A 13,618-nucleotide genomic window follows, 5' to 3' on the forward strand; every position below is an offset into this window, starting at 1 on the left:
GTGCCGGCCAGGCTGTCCCACAGACTCAGGCAAGAGTCTCCCCACCCAAGCTTAGCGATGAGGCTTTAAGGTGCGAATGCACAGGCGGAGGACCCGAGGCTCCAAGGCACAAAAGCTTGGTATGAGAGTTGTTCTAGTTTTGAAGGAGGAAAGAAATCGGGAGAACACATGAAAGCCCGGGGGACCTCACCCTGGGGCTGAGGGCTCAGAAGGGGAGGCTGGTATATCAAAGAGATCTTTTCACCCCTCTCAAAAATCTGCTAAGGGTGGACCCGCCAAATCTTAGCTAAGCTAGATCAACAGAATCTGCCCTTGCCAGTAAACCACCAAGCCCCTGGCCCAGAAATGTCCCAGAAATGTCACTGCAGATCAAGGAATGGCTGCTTGGGGAAATCTGCCCCAGGAGGCCCAAGCCCTGAGGATCAGTAAGGGGCTGCCCAGCTGGTGCATCTGGCCCTGGGGAGAAGTCTTCATAGGAACCTCGGGCAGGCTCTGGGCTCTGTGTGTGCAGAGAACAGCTGCTTTGGTTTAAATATTAATAATGCAAAATGAAATGTGTGGGGTGCCCAGCGCACCAGACCCCAGCCAGTGTGCGTTGCATCTAATGTCCTCCGCACTCGGGTTTGGAAAAATGTGGTCAGCGAATTTAATATACTTTTTGGCAAAGGGAAGACGACAGTTAACTTCTCTCTGGAGCCTCACTAAAGTGGGTTTTCTCCTTGGAAAGCAGAGTGGTTTCTCCCAGTATGCCAGCAGGCCTGCTGCCCGACTTCTGTCACAGCCCCTCTGCTCTGCCCACCTTGACACTTGCAGGGGGCTCTGGGGGGCCACAGAGCCTCCCACTGTGGGGATAGAGAGGTAGTCACACTTGTTCAAGATCCAGTGAGGCCTGGGTGGGGCCGAAGCCCCAATTCCTGCTGGCTTCTCCCTCCAGAATGCTCTCTCCCCATTTCATTCCCTTTCTTGAATCACCCCCTGCCCCCGCTGTTCATCAGAGGAGCTCAACGTGAGAATGTCAGTGCCACGGGGCTCTCACGGGGCCCCTGAGGTTGACAGCTGATCCAAGGTCTCCAAGGGCCAGATGTCAGCCCCTAAGCGCTTCGTTTCCCTCAATCCCACTGCATTTTAAAATCCTGGGGATTTCTGACACAGCCGCTGTGAAGAGGGGCACCCCCCTCCACTGCTGCCCTGCACCGGCTATTGCCAGAGCCTCTCTGGGCCTGTTCCCCCTTCCCTGACATCTCAGGCCCTGGCTTCTCTCTCACCAAATGCCACAGCTCATCTGTCTGCCTCTTGTTTTTAAACCTATGTTCTTTTTTTAAAAAAAATTATTTTATTGAAATATAGTTGTTACAATGTTGTGTTAATTTCTGCTGTACAGCAGAGTGATTCAGTTATACATATATATACATATATATAGACATTCTTTTTCATATTCTTTTCCATTATGTTTTTTTTTTTTTAACAGTGCAACTATGCACTCTTTTTTTTTTTTTAATTATTAGCACCTTTTAATTTTTATTTATTTATTTATTTATTTGGCTGTATTGGGTCTTCGTTTCTGTGCGAGGGCTTCCTCTAGCTGCGGCAAGCGGGGGCCACTCTTCATGGCGGTGCACGGGCCTCTTACTATCGTGGCCTCTCTTGTTGTGGAGCACAAGCTCCAGACGCGCAGGCTCAGTTGTTGTGGCTCACGGGCCTAGTTGCTCCGTGGCATGTGGGATCTTCCCAGACCAGGGCTCGAACCCGTGTCCCCTGCATTAGCAGGCAGACTCCCAACCACTGCGCCACCAGGGAAGCCCCTCCATTATGGTTTATTACAAGATATTGAATATAGTTCCCTGTGCTATACAGTAGGACCTTGTTGTTTAGTCCTCTTTTTTTTTTTTTTAAATTGAGGTATAATTGACATATAACATTATATTAGATTCGGGTTTACAAGGCAACGATTCGATATTTGTATTCACCATGAAATGATCACCACGATAAGTCTGGTTACCACCCATCACCACACAAAGTTACACATTTTTTTTTTCTTGTGATGAGAGCTTTTAAGATATACCCTACTGGCACCTTTCAACTTTGTGCTATCAATTGGCTTCTTGAAAAGTGAATAAATGCAGGGTGACATCACAGTCCCAAAGCTGGGGAGCAAGAAAGTGTCAGAGGTGAATGCTTGTGAGGAGAAGTCGGAGGCTCTGGGTTTGCCCAACAAAGGCACTCTGTGCAGGCGTGGTCGCGGTCACGGCCACCACCGCAGAACTGGAACAAGGCTGGCCAGGCTTTCCCCAAAGTCTGTCTCTGGTTTTACACAACCTGATAATGTTCCCGGTTAGAGGCCTCAGCAAATCATCCAGCAGGGAGAGTCAGGCAGCCCTTGCTCGCGGCCTGGTTGTGGACCGCTCTGGGGAGCCTCTCAGGCTGCTGGGGAAAGTCACCCCAGGGCCCCTCAGCAGGGCGAGGAGTGGGATCCAGGCGGAGGGAGAGAGCCCTGCTGGGAAGAGGGTGGGAGCTGCGATCGCCAGGCTCTGGGGCTCCAGCTGTGCCCCAGGCTCCAGCTCCCCCCATCCACCCCGCTTGGCGTCTGGCCCTTGGGGAAGCTGAAAGTCTCGCCTGTTCTGGATGCCACGGGCAGGATCGGCCACAGCCATCTCCTTCATGTGTCACCGCTGGCTGTAAGTGCTGTGTTTGGTTTGGCAGAACGGCTATTTAAATAGCAGTGAAATGTGTCACTGGAAAAAAATTAGCTCATGTTTCCTTTACCATTTCTTCATGATTTCCATTGAAAGTGTAACCACGGGTAATAAATTAACAAGATCTGTAAAAGGGACCATAGGAAACCATGGATCCAGAATTCCTATAAACTTCTAACCCGTGATGCTGAATAGCAAGGCTACTTGGGGGAAGGGGGCTTGGATCATCCATACTTCAGGTTTCTTTGTGTCTGAGTCCTACCCCCTCCCCCGCCAAAATGTGAGAGGAAGCCGTCCACTTCTTTCAGGGGGTCGCTGTGGTTATCAGGGGGAAAGTCTTTGCTTGAAAAACCCACAGCCTTGGGGCATGGCTTTGCTCTTCCTGTTTCATAAAAAAAGCAAGAAAAACAAAACGAAAAAGTTACTTCTCTACCAAAGTATAATCTCCTTCCCCTAACTGTGCCTCACCTGGTCCCAACCACAGTCCAATAGCTGGTTTCTTTTTTTTAAAATAAATTTATTTTACTTATTTATTTTTTGGCTGTGTTGGGTCTTCGTCGCTGCGCGTGGGCTTTCTCTAGTTGCGGCGAGCGGGGGCTACTCTTTGTTGCGGTGCGCGGGCTTCTCATTGCCGTGGCTTCTCTTGTTGCGGAGCACGGGCTCTAGGTGCGCGGGCTTCAGTAGTTGTGGTGCGTGGGCTCAGTAGTTGTGGCTCATGGGCTCTAGAGCACAGGCTCAGTAGTTGTGGCGCACGGGCTTAGTTGCTCCGTGGCATGTGGGATCTTCCTGGACCAGGGCTCGAACCCGTGTCCCCTGCATTGGCAGGTGGATTCTTAACCACTGCGCCACCAGGGAAGCCCTGATAGCTGGTTTCTTGATGTCCTGTGGAAATCAGACCCTTCTCCATGGGTACTGGAGAGCTGGATGTCGAATTGCAGCTCAGTTTCACAGACAGGAACACTGAGGTCGATGGAAAATATTTGCCTTCAGCACAAAATTCAATAATCGGTGGATAGATGGGGGAGTTGAGAGTGGCAACTGTGCAGTTGCTGCCATGTCCGACGCACACAGACATACACTCACACCCACATACAACAGTGCTTGTTTGTGCTGGGCCGGGGGCCGAAGGATCACTGTGGGGTCCTGAGAGTCTCCCTGGAGATAGTGGGGGAAGAGAGCTGCTCCCACGGAGGGTGGCCCTGAGGAATGTGTTCGGTTTGACACATAGGGGCTATAAAGGTGCCAGGGGAGTGCCAGCCGCGCTTCACCCAAGGGATGGGAGAGTGGGGGACAGGACTGGGAGGGGTGTGTTAGGGTCACACACAGGGCTGGGGGCTTGGGGAGCAAGCTGGGGGAGTGTGATAGTGTGACACACAGAGTCAGGGTGGAGAGGACGGAAGCAGTGAAGGGAAACAAGTGGTGACCAATGGACCGCCTTCTGCCTCTGGTCCTCTGTCCCCTGTCCTTCCTCAATTATCCCTTTCATAGGTATCTTAACACCCCTTTATGTGTCTGAAGTGACTGCCCCTTGGTGTCCTGTTAGATAGAACATGGGGTGAGAAGGGGGAGTTTTGTGCCACTTTCTAAGCCCAACTTCTCTTGTATCTTAGCTCCTGGGGTACAGAGGAGGCCATTTCTTCTCCCTTCTCCTGGAAGGCAGTGGTGTAGAAGGTGGAGGCTCAGAAAATCCTTTGTCACAATGAAATTAAAGAGGGATTTGGCATCAACCCTTCTCCCCACTTATTTGCATCAGGACCTCTGGACCCCCCCTCCCTCCTCCTGCCCCCCCCCCCAGTTCCCACACCTTCCATCCTGTCCACACAGATGCCATTATCCTTTGCCAGCACCTTTTTCCTAGGGGTGTCTGGCTTTCTTTGCTCATTCCTCTCTGTGAGGCCAAGTAACCAGCTCCTTGATAAGGAGTGTTCCCCCCTCCCCTACCCCCTCTGGGCCCTGGACTCCAGAAAGCCCTTCCCTTACAGCTTAAGGCAGAGGGCTCTGCCAAGGCACCTGCTATAAGGAAGGAGAAACATCTGCTTGTTTTATTTACATTTCATCCAGATGTTTGGGTGCCATGTAGACACAGCCTGTGGGCCGTCTGAACACTGTGGCTGGAAACTGAGCTTCCCTCTGCTTGGAGCTGGGAGGCCAAGAGGGAGGGGCCTTCAGGCTGAGAAGGGACAGAGCTGGGCAGCAGACACAGCCTGGGGTCGGATGGGAGGGGGGCGGGAAGGCGGGACATGGAAATGGGGGTGGATCACAGATTCCTCATAAACAACGGATCTGTTTACAAAGCCACAGGTGTAGGCAAGCACTTGCCAAATCGTGATTTTTAAAAATCGCCCTTTATAGAGTTTCACCCCACTTACCAGATGCCGAGGAAGGGCCTACTGTGTGCCCGGCGCGCTCCTCCCAGGCCGCCTGCTGCGCTCCAGCCAGCTGCCCACTCGCCGCCGGGTCTATGGCTGTGGAGCACGCGAGAGCAGTGGTCCCAGAGGCTCCGGCCGAGAAGGCCAATTGACAATGCCGGGCAGTAAGCGTAAATCACCATGCTCCCCCCCTTTTCCTGGGCTCGGGGCTGGAAAGTATCAGAACTGTGCAAATACTTGGGATGTTTCTCTTTATTAGTGATAAAATATTGAACGTCAGCGTGCGCCGTTTCATGCACTGCTCAGACAGTTGGAGCCGTAATTGTGATGAATAGAGGTCCAGGGGCAGGGCTGCAGGCGATTAAGAAGGCTCTGTGGATTGAAAATATTAGGATCGATTAAAGGTCAAATACTTTATACATTTATCAGTGCTGGATACATTCTTCCCGAGGCAGGAGCTCCTGCCCTTCCCCCTGCTGGAAAAGAACTCAATGTGGTTGAATGCTCACCCCCTCCTCTTCCCCTCAGGCCCTGCCACATTTCACCTACAAAACTGACGAAATGAGCAGAGTTTCCTGTCATTCACGCCCTTTTGCTTCTCCTGCCAGGAGGTTAGTTCAGCACAGACATCTGTGTGCAGCCGTCTACCCATCTCTCAATGGAGAGAGAAAAGAGAAAGCTCCCCCCGCTCGAAAGCTATTCTAGTCTGTGGCTCTGACACCAGCCATCAGGGACAGAGCCTCCAGGAATAGCTCTGTTACCCACTCAAGGAGCCCTCAGGGCTAAAAGGAGGGTCTCACTACTTCTGTCCTTTTCAGGAGCCTCTGATTTCCTGTTATTAGATAGAGATCTCTGTAACTCTGTGCCTGCCCGGAAGCTCCAAGTGAAACTGTTTAATCAAGGCAATGGCCCTCACCTGCCTCCTTGTGATAAGGCCCACTCATTAAACAAATATGTATTAAGGCAGGAGCCATTCTGGGTCTGGGGAGGAAGCAGGGGGCGACATAGACGAAAAGCCCTGCTCCCATGGAGTTTAGATTTTAGGTGGGAGCAAGAAAATAAATATAAAAACCTATAGTATATTAAATGGTAATAAGTGCTAAAGAGAAAAATAAAGTAAAGGAGGAAAGGGAGTAGGGAGGGCCAGCAGGAGGAGACTGACATTTTGGAAATGGTCAAGGAAGGCCTCGCAGATCTGAAGGAGGTGAGTGGAATTATTGGAGGGAAGAGTGTTTTTCTGTAAACGTGTTTTAATCGTGCTAGTATATGAGTATTTTAGTACTGGCTGTCCATATCCTTTCCTCTTAGGAATTGCATATGGTATAAATAAAAACATGTACAGATAATGAATGAGGTAGAATAGGACCTGTTCAGAGAAAGAGATTTCCAAAACCCTAGACTAATAGCTTGCATCCAAATTACCTGGAGGGCTCGTTAAAACACAAATTGCTGGACATCACTCCCAGAATGTCCGGTTCAGTTGGGGTCTGAGAATTTGCAATTGTAGCAAATTCAAAGGTGCTACTAATCCAGGGACCACATTTTGACATCCACTGCCCTAAACCAACAGAGCATGCTCTGATTGATCGGGTGAGGGGAAAGTTAGAGAAGTTTCTCCTTCTAGGCTATGCTAAGAAGGGACGCGAGGACTTAGACATCTCTAAAAGCAGCTTTTTCCAAAATGTACTCCACGTAACACTTCTATCAAGGGATGTTTGTAGGGATCACCAAGAAAGGATTCATTTGTCCAATGTGTTTAGAGCACACTGGGTTAAGTTCGTTTTACTGCAGGACATCTCGGGGCCTTTAATATGAAAATGTGCATTGTGACTCTCCCCAGAGGAGGATTTAATGAATATTCAATGTTTCATAAATTTTTTTGACCACAAGATCTCCTTTACTTTTCCATGGAGAATCTTACAAGACCAGTGTACAGTGGGATATGCTTTGAAAACACTGGCTCTTAGAACTAAATGGTCTCCTCCAATCCACACTGGTAAATGAAATGAAAGCCTCACGCAGCCAGGAACTCACAGGACATGCCCAGCTGTCCTTTGCTGTCTTACAGAATTCTAGATGTGCCCAGGGTATAATGCCCATCTTTTTGTCCCCATGGTTCTTTGAGGAGAAAGCCTGCACCCCCGGGCTCCTGACCCTTGTGCATTTGACTTGAGCAGGACTGGAAGACATCATCCCTCCCCTGGTTAGCTGAGTCTTGCTCAGACACACTCCTGCTACCCAAAGTGTGTAGAGGAAGCATGTGTTGTACTGGCTGAGCTAACAGAATTGGTCAGATAGGACGTGGTGCTGTCCTGCATCCGAGTGCATGGCTCCCGCCTATAAGCAGGGCCTGCAGAGCTGAGAAGGGGAGGGGCCCCCAGACCCAGCTGTGTCTGGAGAACAGCAGCCCTGATATTTACGACTATGATGGTCCTTCTCTAGTGGACCTGCTTTGGAACATAAATAAACTTAATAGGCTTCAAATAATTGTGACAACTGAGTTTAAACCCCAGACTGTGGTCCAGGGCAATGGATGGCTCTCTCTCTCTCTCTCTCTCTCTCTCTCTCTCTCTCTCTCTCTCTCTCTCCCTCTCTCCCCCTCTCTCGGGCCCAATTCCACAGAGCCAATGCTCAATCCTGAGCAGAGCCGCACCATTGACTTGGTGGGTCTTTGGACAAGGAGATGGGGAGGGGGGTGACCTTGGGAGTGGACCAGAGGAAAGATGTCCAATCTTGCAGAATGTCCCAGGCTGAGATGTATTACTGACCTTGTCCAGCCCCCAGCCTGATGGGATAGGTTCCAGATCCTACTCCTTAGCTGCAGGGAAGGGTGAGCCCTTCCCTTGCCCCCTTCCCAGCCGTTCTTAGAAGCTGCGGCTGAGACATGTGGAATTATAAATTTGGTTCAAGGCACTGACATATTTTGAACACTTGCTATGTCTAAGATATCATACCATCTTGTAGGAAAGACACCTACCTCTAACACACAGCAAACTGGGATCAAGGGCCATAATATAAAGTTATAAAAAAAATGAAGGCGATAACAGATGAGATGAGTTCCTGCCTATCAGGATCAGGATTTTCCAGGAGAAGGAGAGCCCTAAACAAAGGCAGAGAGATGGGGGTGTACAAGGAGTGTTCTGAGAACGTTGTAGTAGCATGAGAGGGCCAGCAGGAAAAACGTGTTGGAGCTAGAACTTGGAGAGTCTTTCCTTTTATACTAAAGGATTTGGATTTTATCAAATAAGCACTAGCAAGTCACATTTTATTTTATTGTTTTAAAATAATACATGTACAGAGTAAAATCTTCAAACAATACAAACGTATATTCAGTGAAAAGTAAGTCTCCCTCCCATCCCTGATTTCTGGTCACTCAGTTCTCTTCCCAGAAGCAAATGCTGTTGACAGTTTCTTGTGCGTTCTTTCAGAGACATTCCATGTCTTTGCAAACATATGGGAGTATATCTCCCCAATACTTTTAAAACACGAATATTAACATATTGTATACACTTACTTGTATCTTGCTCACCATACTTAACCATAGATCCTGTAGATTTTTAGGTAAAACTCATCATGCTCCATAGTTTATTTAACAAGACTCCACTGATGGACGTTTGATGTTTCCAGTCTTTTGCTACTTCAAACAATGTGGCAGTTAATATCCTTGTATATAAATCATTTTGTGCATGTATCTGTAAATTCATAGACATGGAATTGCTTGTTCAAAAGCATTTACATCTTTATTATTGTTAGACTTCACATGGGGAAATGTAATTCAGGGGATGCTGGGGCCTGAACTATTTCATGAAGATCCTTTTTGGAGGCAATAGGATGATGGGAAGGAGGGGAAGAGACATGTTTGGAGGGTGTTACGATTACACCAGGCGAGATATGATGCAGGCCAGAACAGAGCACTGGCTGAGGAAGGGAGGGCAGGGCAAGGGTGGAAGAGACACTAGTGACATATTTGATATGTCCACGTGGGAGAGGAGAAATCACAGACAATCAGAGGCCCAGAGTCCCACACGGGAGGGATTAACCGAGAGATAGAAGGAGTAGCTTTGATCAGATTCTCAAAAACCAGGAATATGTCTGCATAGATAGGAAAGTGGAAAGCTAAGAAATCACCACCTCAGACCTAGTAGAGCAGGAAGAGGGATGAGACTCAAAAAAAGTTAGAGGGTCCCAGTGTCCCCTGGGGAGGGTTGATCAGACCTAGTACAGTTCCAGACAAGGAAAGGGCTAAGAGCATGGACTTCAGAGTCTTTGAGTTTAGGTTTTCTGCTGTAAGCAACAATCGCCAGATTTCAGTGGTTTAACACAGCAGATTGTTTCCAGCTCACATCACCGTCCCCTGCAGGAACAGTGATGAGGAACGGGCTCTGCTCAAAGCAGTTATCGAGCATCCTGGATTCTTCCATATTCAGATTTTACCCTCCTCTAGGTCCTCGGCATCCTCTCATTCAGCCATTGGGTGGGAGAAGAGAGAATTGTGTATGGGCAGGTTTTATGTGCCAGACCTGGTAATGACTTATGTCACTTCCACCCACTTTCTATTGGTCAGAATTGAGTCAGATGGCTGCGTCTGCCTGCAAGAGGGCCTGGAAATGGCATCTAGGTGTGAGTCCAGGAGGAATAGGGAAATGCTTGATGAACAGCTAGCCGACCTCTGCCTCCCAAACTGTGTGTCCTGGGCAAGTCATGTAACCTCTCAGAGGCTCAGTTTTCACATCTGTAAAATGGCAACAATCACCTCATAGATAGGATTGTTGTTGTTTTGAGGACTATATGAGGTTATGTATGTTACCCACTTAGCCTGGCATATGTAGATGAATAAATAATCACTGTAGTGAATATTCATACCTATTCATAGGGTGTGCTCTTTGGTTGTGACCCCATGAGAACAATCGTGGTGGTTTTCCCTGTCTTTCTCTGCCCACTCCAGGTCTACTCAGGCAGAGGAAAACTCAAGTCTGTGTATGACTGACCTGCATCATTCTGGCCCAAAAGTCGATTTCCTTTCTTGAAATAAATCATTTGGTTTGGTGAACTTCATGGATCAAATTCATGAGATTATTTCACATCTCACTATGCCTGGTCCGTGTAGACCCAGCCGCAGCCTCTGCCAGCCAGCTCCACTCCTAGGATATGCAGGCTGCAGAATGATTCCTGTTCATTCTTTCATGTTATTCCCACACTTCAGAAGTCTGAAGGGAAGCTGAATGTTTGCTGTTCTGGGATCATTTGAAGCTGGGCATGCAAAGAGTTCCGAGTCACTTTCAAGTCTGCCTGTAGGAAATCTTTCTTGGCAACCAGACAACTAGAATTACTTATTAAAGGCATGTCAAATGAATAAAGACACCTCTGTGAGGAAAACCGCAAAAGCAGTTACTTTTTCTAATATGAATAGGAGGCTAATATCAAATCACCTTTAATTTTTCACTCTTTCTTTGCTGTTTCAATGGTAGGTCAAATCTAATAATACAGATACAATGGAAAACCATTTCTGTTTTCATCTATCGCAGTACATAGTCCCACAGCAGATGTGTGTATCTTAAAAACCAGGGTCTGGAATTTAAACGAGTACCTGCACACTGACAAGGCTGTTTCATCCAGGAATGTTCTCCCAGATGCCAAGCCTGTGTTGCCCTCACAGGCTGTAAGGAGCCGACCCGTGAATTGGAATAAAGGCTGGTCTTGTCTATAAACCATGCATCTCACAGAGCCCAGGCCACAACACTTGCCTAAAGGCAAGGATGACCAGGAAGACCCAGCCATGAGGACCAGGGGAGAAAGTGGTGTGAAGGCATTTGAAAACATGGGCCTGCTTTCCAGATGTGGGTCACTGAAGGTCCAGTGTACTCTCTTTACTGTGTGGCCTAGATTTAGGGTCACTGTGGATAGATTTGTGGACAGGGGAGCTGGTGACCAACAGGAAGCACTGTATTGTGGTTGGGAGGCTCCAGAATCTTTGTGTGTGTGCATGCGCACATGTGTGTGTGTGTATATGTGTGTAAAAAGGTTATTTTAATAAGTAAAAATGGCTAAGCTTCCAAAAGTTCTTAAATGGGTTCAAACCCCAGCGCTGCTATGTTTTGTTGTTATAATGGGCAAGTTGCTCGATTTCCCTGGGCCTCAGTTTCCTCATCTATAGAATGAGAACAATAATACCTATTTCACTTGGTTGTTGTGAGTATTAAATAAGCTAATTCTTCCAAAGCACTCAGAACAAATGTTTGACAAGAAGCGAGCTCCCAATGAGTGTTGACTATTCTTGCTAGTATTATCAGCAATATTATTATCCAATAAGGGAAGGGATCCATGGGTGATTTTATGTGTGGGTGGGTCACATAAGCCGAGCAATATGGACTTTATATGGGAGGGAGTTTGCTTGGTTGAGAGAAACCAGTCTGGCCCTTTAAGGTGCACCACCTTGGAAGCTCTTCTGTTGGGTAGACATGATTTGAACTTCATGGTCAAATGGTGAGGCTGTCCCCATGCAGATGCCCTCCTGGGCAGACAGGTCCATCCACTGGATGCAGAAGTTTTCATCCAGGATCAAAAATACAGAAACCATTGAACTAACCAAGCTCACTCCAGCCTCGGAATTAACCCCCCTCAGGTGGGTCCTGTGGGACAAGGCCCCTTTGAAAGCTTTCTTGTACCATGTGTTTTGTGTGTCTAAGAGATTTGGGTGGCTTTTTCTTAAGGGCCGAGGGGTCATTTTGCAGCATTTGCCCCTTGATTTAAGTGCAGGCCACCACTGTGACCTTCTGCCCCTGTCTTTACCTTCAGGTTACCCACCCTGGTCTCTGGTAGCCTCAGGCCCAGCTTGGCTCTCCAGCTTCCATCCCACTGATGGTGGATCTTCAGCTGGTCATGGATCTGGCCATGTTGCTGCTCTAGGGTGACAAAGATCCTCTCCTTGACCAAACTCTACTCAGTCTCCTCTGAATTCTCTTCTCAGTCAGGCCCTAACCTTTGGGCTTCTGTGTTCATCTCTTCATTGTCCAGGTTTAGCACAAATCCCGCTATGTCAGTTTAGTCCGAATCCTCTGCTCTGGTTATCTGATCACCCCTGTCACCTGATTGGGTGCCTCATCCCCCACCGTCCCCCAGGTAGTGTCTGATCACCGTAGCCTGCCTTCAGCAAGAATCCTGCTAGGTCAGTTTAGCCAGAATCCCCCCCTTAGCCCTGATGCTTCCTCTTAGTAATTTTCTATCCACTCATCCCCACCCTGCTCCTTGGCTGTAAATTCCCACTTTTCCTTGCTGTACCCAGAATTGAGCCCAATCTCTCTCCACTAACACAAACACAAACCCATTTCAGCAGCAACCCCCCATCCAGAATAAAATCTGCTTTACCATCTTTAACTAATGTCATGAATAATTTTTCTTTGATGGAGGTTTCTGAGTTCATTCTGGGAGAGCCAAGATTTGCTGTAGATCATGATGCCCTAACTTACAGGTACAAATCATGGGATGGGCAAGAGATCTAGCACAATCTTTAACAGCAGTTAATAAAGTAAGATCAGGGGAAACAGCCAGGGAATTCAAGAGGACTCTTAGCCTTTTTTGCCCTTGTTATCTCCATGTTTGGTATTTTTAGGTGCAATCACTGTTTAATGAACTGACCAATCAATATCACTGTGGCCTAAATTATATGCATAATTTTTTTTTTTTTTTTTGCTTGCTTACACTCCCCCTTTGTTTCAAAAAAGGGTCTGAGGTGACTAACTTGTCTGTGTAGTACCCAAAATGAAGATAGAAATGGAAAACTTCACTCCGATACTGGAATATGGCTGTGTGTTTAAATGCTTGCCTTTGTGAATCAAGGAAAGGAATTGGTTGACTGGATTTTTTAAAAAACTAGTTGTGGTGTTCTGGAAACACAGCCTAAGGCTTTTGACGAGGATGGAGCCTGTGTGTGCACATGTGTGTATTTCTGTGTAGAGTGTGTGGGCCCAAGCTGATGAAGCAGAAAATGAAATGGCAGAAATGCCTGCGTGCCTTCTCTGGGCCAGGTGCTTTATTTCATTTACTCCTTGTAACAAACCGAGGAAGCAGGTATTATTATTATTACACGAGAGGAAACTGAGGTGAAGAAAGGCGAGATAGTCCCCCTCAAGCTCCAATACCAAGTAAGAGAAGGAACTCTGACCCAAACCAGGCTGTGACTCTGCAGGTGGGCTCTTTCCACTTGGAGAAGTGGGGGGCCAGAAGAGAGGAAGAGAGCTGGGTAGGGGTGGGAGTGGGAGGAAGAAGGAGAGAAGACACCCCTGGGACAGGTCTAAAAATCCTGGAAAACTATAGAGTGAAGTCTGAGCCATGGTGCAAACTCGGCCCCCGGTACCCCTAACTCTCAGACAACTTACAGTCTGCAAGTCTGCTCTCTCCCATCGCCTACTCCTCTCCCTTCCTCTTCTCCCTCTTCGCCTGCCTGCCAGAGGACTGTTCAATGTTGGAATCTGTATCTCGCATGTGTGGAACCGGGCTCCCACGGTGTCGGTAGAGGTAGACGTCGGGACTCTGCTTAGGGGCTGCTGCCAGGGCAGG

General features: G+C 48.1%; 1 long non-coding RNA gene across 3 annotated transcripts; it reads right to left on the bottom strand.

The window, feature by feature from the left end:
• Positions 1–1,803: 1,803 nt before the first annotated feature.
• Positions 1,804–13,489, bottom strand: LOC309612205. 3 transcript variants are annotated; one of them, XR_014235049.1, is made up of 3 exons: positions 5,612–13,489; positions 5,063–5,434; positions 1,804–3,653 (listed from the first exon to the last, which is right to left on the bottom strand). It is a non-coding gene; the product is annotated as an uncharacterized lncRNA (long non-coding RNA). The 3 variants fall into 3 exon arrangements; XR_014235050.1 differs by having other exon boundaries at positions 1,804–3,075; positions 5,063–13,489; XR_014235051.1 differs by having other exon boundaries at positions 5,063–13,489.
• Between the last annotated feature and the right edge of the window lie 129 nt (positions 13,490–13,618).

Source organism: Balaenoptera borealis (genome assembly GCF_965194805.1).
Source record: "Balaenoptera borealis genome assembly, chromosome: 15".
NCBI classification, from domain to species: domain Eukaryota; kingdom Metazoa; phylum Chordata; class Mammalia; order Artiodactyla; family Balaenopteridae; genus Balaenoptera; species Balaenoptera borealis.